The sequence below is a fragment of the Spermophilus citellus genome (genome assembly GCF_964194105.1).
Source record: "Spermophilus citellus genome assembly, chromosome: 18".
Lineage (NCBI taxonomy): Eukaryota > Metazoa > Chordata > Mammalia > Rodentia > Sciuridae > Spermophilus > Spermophilus citellus.
This window is the reverse complement of record NC_138200.1, coordinates 9,448,288-9,454,287: the sequence shown is the minus strand read 5'-3', so window position 1 is coordinate 9,454,287 and position 6,000 is coordinate 9,448,288.

The following is a 6,000-nucleotide window of genomic DNA, read 5'->3' as shown; positions in this document are numbered from 1 at the left end:
AGTGCCTCACACATGCCAGGCAAGTGCGCTACCACTGAGCCCCAGCCCAGCCACCATCTTGGTCTTTCTCCCTCAGCCATTAGTATGGTCTATATAGCTATATTTTTGTTAGATAAAAATGATAGGCTGCTACTGCTTGCGACGAGGCTCCTGTGCACGTCCCTCACAGACCTGACTAAAGATCAAAATGCAGTCACTTGTGCTGAAGTTCTCTGTCACCAAACTGAAACTAAGTTGTTTTCTGATCTTCTGAGAAATTGAGGTAGGATAGAAGAAATAAGGGTAAGTACAAAGGAGAGTAATAGGAAAGAAAACAAAACAAAACAAAACATAACTTTAAACCTCACCTTTACTCTCCAGCCCTGTTTTCCTCCAAGCCAGAAAGCTAAAAAAAGAAAAAAAAAGCCTTTGACTCTTAGAGTATGGCAAGTCTAGGTGAGTAATGCCTACATACATCGCTAGTTTACCCAACATATTTTTTCAGACTAAAGAAAATGAAGGGAAAATATTGTTAGAGACTTATGCTATGGAAATATTCCAAACTATGTGAATGGGTGACATCAACAGGGATCCTGAAGGGAACCAGAACACTGCCGTCTGCCTCATGCTCCAGGATTAAGAGCACTGAGCTCTCCAGGATGACGTCACCCCACTCACTTCTGATGTTCACTGTTTATAGTTTTGCCTAAAAGTAGAGCCCAAGCCAGGTGCAGTGGTGCAGCGTGCAATCCCAGCGTGAGTCAGGAGGATTGCAAGTTCAAGGCCAGCCTCGGCAACTTAGAATGAGTCTGTCTCAAAATTTAAAAAAATAAAAATAAAAAAGAGGCTGGGGATTAGCTCAGTAGTACAGCTACCCTGGGTTTAATCCTCAGTATCATGCACATGAAAAATAATCCTTAATTTTTTTTTCTTTTTTTTTTTTTTTTGGCTACCAGGGATTGAACTCAGGGGCACTTGACCTGAGCCACATCCCCAGCCTTATTTTGTATTTTATTTACAGACAGGATCTCACTGAGTTGTTTAAGGCCTCACTAAATTACTGAGGCTGGCTTTGATCCTCCTGCCTCAGCTTCCCAAACTGCTGGGATTACAGATGTGCACCACTGTGCCCGGCCAAAAATACGTTAATTTTTGTAATTTTTGTCCTATGACATTTTTAAACCTCAGGTGTCAGCCTAGTTCATATTAATTTATAAAATAAATTAGTGAATCTCAACCAAGCATTTAAATGTGTATATGTGTGAGAGGGGGTGTTTATATATATCTTCCCCTTCATTTGACCAACATCTTTAGATTTTCATCAGGGTCTCAGGGACACCGTGAGTCCTGTGAACCCCAAGGCTGACCTTCAAGGCCTCCTAGGGCCCAGGGCCCTCCGTCCCAGCCCTGTTCATTCTGGGCGGTCACTGTCTGGGGACGGGTCTACCCCCTCCATTGGACCGGGCATAGGGGCTGTCTCTGCCTCTGCTGTGCCCCCACCATGCCCCGCTTGGGCCAGGCAAAGCAGCAGGGGCTCCTCGGGGAATGTGGGTGACTCAAGCAGGAAGGAAGGAGGCTGTGGGAGACCCTTGGGCGCAGCTGAGCTTAGAGGCAGAGGCGCTTCCTGCCCGGGCCCTGCTGGGAGCAGCAGCCTGGGAACTGGAGAAGGCCTGCTTTCCCACCTTCTGATCATTTATTCAAGAGCCGGCTCGTTCTCGGTCAGGTCCCAGTGGTTGGCGGTACCTGTTGACACTCGGGTTTCTGGGCCCAGAGCTGGGGTGTTGGGTGCTGCCCCCCTCAGCTCCCCCAGATCCAGCCAAGGCTGGGGGGAGTCTCCCAGGGTAACTGTCCCTGCCACCTCTCCGCACCCTGGCCTAGGACCCCACAGGTGTCTTGGGGCTCAGGTGACCTGGATAGAAAGACATTTGATGCTTCCCAGGAGGCGGGATAAGACAGTGGTGAAATGGGGGGTGTGTGTCCACTTCTCAGCTGACCCTGGGGGAGGGATCCATTCTGAGCCTCAGGTCCCCTCTGGTCTACCGCAGAAGGAAGGCAATATCTGTCTGGGTACACGGAAGGAAGTAGAAGAACAAATATAGGCCTTGACCTAGCCTTGACCCGTCCAGAGGAGATGGTGGGGGAGGCTTTTATTCTCTGGGAGCCCAGTCAGAAGTGAACCAGGCCACCCTCTAGAGGCCCAGACAGGTCCTGGCCCTGGGGGGGTAGGGGTGGGGGGTGGGGCTGAGGTTTGAGGTTCAGGGAGGAGAAAGGGGGGCCAGGAGCCCACCCTGAAGTTTCTAAAAGGTCATGGCTCTGCCCTACAAGTTTGAGGGGACAGAGGGGACCTGGCCCTGTTAGGAGCCCATTCTGAGTAGACAGCCCGTTCCCAGTGACTATGTGGGTGTCCCCGCCACGGGTGACTGGCCCCAAGAAACAGGACATTTTGTGTCTGGGAGCCCTCGCAGCTGCAGACTGCCTGGGGCTAGAGAGCCCTGTAGGAGCCGCCTCTGGCCTTGAGAGACCCTCTAGACTCCAGGGGAGAGTCCCCAAATCCTGGCCTCCCCGAGGCCCTGGGCCTCCATTTGAGAGGTGCTGGAATCTGCACTTCAACTGGGGGTAGGGAGCCGGAGGGCCCTGGTAAAGTCCTCTCTGCCTCCTCGCCCCCTCGGTGGCACTTTGGGGAGGGAAGGGGAGGGCAAGGGGACATTTCCACCTCAGGATCCAGAGGCCTAGGAGTGGGACATGTGAAGGCACATTAGAAACTGGCAGGCACAATCTGTCTCAGTACAGACAAGCAAACTGTCCCCGAGTCCCACAGCAGACAATGAAAGAGCCCAGGGGCAAGCGGAAGGCTGCCTGGTGGGTAGGACAGCTGGAGGGACACAGGCCATCCAGGACCACAGAAGAGCCACACAGCCTGGGTACCTCAGCAGCACACGGTCTGCCTGCCCTTTGCTCTTTTCTTTGTTTTTCTTGAGGTCCCCCTGCCCTTGCCCAGGCTGGCCTCACATTCCTGTGCTCAAGTGATCCTCCTTCCTCAGCCTCCTGTGCAGCTGGAGTAACAGGCCCATGCCACCACACCTGGCTATTTTAGATTCTAAGCATCTTAAGCCTCCTCATTTTTTTAAATTGTGGTAGAATAAACTTGGCCGGAGCTGCCAAAGGGTGCCAATATGGAAGACAATGGAGCCATCGAGCCGAGACAGGTCGAGACAGGTCTCAATGTGTCCTTCCAGCTCCTGAAACTAGCTATGCCTGAAGCCAAAGGGGTGATGACTTTTCTTTCAAGTGAGCAGTCAACTCCAGAGTTTGCCGAATATAGTTCCAGTTGGGTTTTCAGTAGAACAGAAACAAGACAGACAGATACAGGGAACAGACAAGTGGGTTTAACCTGGTGACAGGCCACGAGAGGTAAGTTCCCAAGGGGAAAAAGTATAAGCAAACAAGATGGTGGGTTAGGCATAGTAACCCTGGTGGCTCAGGAGGCTGAGGCAGGAGGATTGAACGTTTGAGGCCAGCCTCAGCAATTTAGTGAGACCCTAGGCGACTTAGCGGGACCCTGTCTCAAAATAAAAAATAAAAGGGCGGGGGATGTGGCTCAGTGGTTAAGCAGCTCTGGGTTCAATCCCTGGTACCAAAAAAAAAAAAAAAAAAAAAAAAAGAGTGGTGGGCCAAGGTTCCTGTTAGGAGGTGGAGAGCAAATCCTTAAAGTGACTAAAGTGACTGCCATGTAGAGTTTATAAGGGGTCATGGTGAGGCCACCAAATAACCTTCCACCTTACAAGAGGAAGGGACAAGGCCTTCCTATGAAAGAAAATCCAAAGATTACATCCTAGAAGTAGCCAGAACCATCAAAGGGTTCAGGCGGACAAGTTGGCATCGTCTGCTGGTGGGGGTGGAAATGGGCACAGCCTCCTCGAAAAGCCACGAGGCAGCGGCCATTCACTTTGGAACCTCCCACGCCCCTGGACACAGCGACTCCTGGAGGGATTTATGCCCCAGCTGGAGTCTGAAGCGCGGGCATCCTGGCGCCCTGTTGGCACCAGCTGAAGTCTGTCCACAGACGGTGTACCAGGGAGGAACCCGCCAAACCCGCGCGGCCCATCCCTGAAGTCGAGCGCTGTGCGCTTTACAGAAGTCTCCCCGGGTCTATGGGCCAGCGTTGGCATGCTGGGCAGGCTTAACCCCAGCTCCTGGGGAGGAAGCAGCCCTGATGCCCAGCGAGGGCCAATTTCTGCAGTGTAAACACCCCCACCACGTCTGATTCAGAAATACTTCTATTCATCATTGATTGATTGATTGGTTGATTGATTGATTGGTGTTGGGCATGGAACCCAGAGCCTCACACATGCCAGGCAAGTGCTGTACCGCTGAGCCACACCCCCAGCCCACCGAGACTGGTTTTTAAGTTGCTGAAGAGACACCATCCAAAGCGAAGTTCAGAAATACCACTGTGAGCTGGGCGCAGTGGCACCTGCCTGCGATCCCAGCAGCTTGGGAGGCTGAGGCAGGAGCAGCGCAAGTTCAAAGCCAGCCTCAGTAAAAGTGAGGCGCTAAGCACCTCAGTGAGACCCTGTCTCTAAAGAAAATACAAAACAGGCTGGGGATGTGGCTCTGTGGTCGAGGGCCTCTGAGTTCAATCCCCGATACCAATACTCTAAGATATCATCTTACTACGGTCAGAATGGCAGCTATTATGAATACAAGCAACAACAAGTGCTGGCGAGGATGTGGGGGGAAAGGCACACTCATACATTGCTGGTGGGACTGCAAATTGGTGCAGCCAATATGGAAAGCAGTATGGAGATTCCTTGGAAAACTGGGAATGGATCCACCATTTGACCCAGCTATCCCTCTCCTCGCATTCTACAGGGACACAGCCACATCAATGTTTATAGCAGCACAATTCACAATAAACTGTGGAACCCACCTAGATGACCCTCAGTGGATGAATGGGTAAAAAAAGTGTGTCATATATACACAATGGAATATTATTCAGCAATAAAAGAGAATAAAATAATGGTCTTTGCAGGTAAATGGATGGAGCTGGAGAATATCATGCTAAGTGAAGTTAGCCAATCCCAAAAAACGAAATGCCAAATGTTTTCTCTAATGTAAGGACGTTGACTCCTGATGGGGTTGAGGGGGGAGCATGGGAGGATTAGACCAACACTAGATAGGGCAAAGGGATGGGAGGGGAAGGGAGGGGGCGTGGGGGTAGGAAAGATGGTGGAATGAGACGGACATCATGACTCTAGGTACATGTATGTAGGCACGAATGGTGTGACTCTGTGTACAACCAGAGACATGGAAAATTGTGCTCTATCTGTGTAATATGAAGTGTAATACATTCTGCTGTCATATATAACAAATTAGAATAAATTTTTTAAAAATAATGTGAAAAAAAGAAAAAGAAAAAGAAATACCTCCATGTGATATTTCCATGTGCAGATACAACAGACATAAATAACCTCAAGAGCATAGGTGAATAGTACAATGTAGTAAAAGAGAATGCAATAAAGTTTGGCCAGTTATTACCTTTTATTTTATATATATATATATATATATATATATATATATATATATATTTTTTTTTTTAACCTGTAAGTTTGGTATCTATATATGATCCCTTCCGTTCCCCCCCCCCCGCTTTTTTCTGGTACTGGGGATTGAACCCAAGGGCACTTTACCACTGAGCCATCCCCATTCTTTCTTTCTTTCTTTCTTTCTTTTTAATTTTGACACGGTCTTGCTAAGTTGTGAGGCTGACTGGGAACATCACTGTACCCGGCTGAACAATTGACAATCTAATTTTTAATACTAGCTGTGTTTAACAACTGGCTTGCACAATTCCCCAAAGTTGAGCAATCTTCTCTTGAGAACCGGCCCCAGAACATACTAAGACACAGCTGGCTCTCCAGATGAAAAAGTAAAAGCCAATTTTTGTGGAGGGGGGTGCTGGGAAAAGAACCCAGGGCCTCACATAGGCTAAACGAGTACTCTAGGACTGAACAATATCCC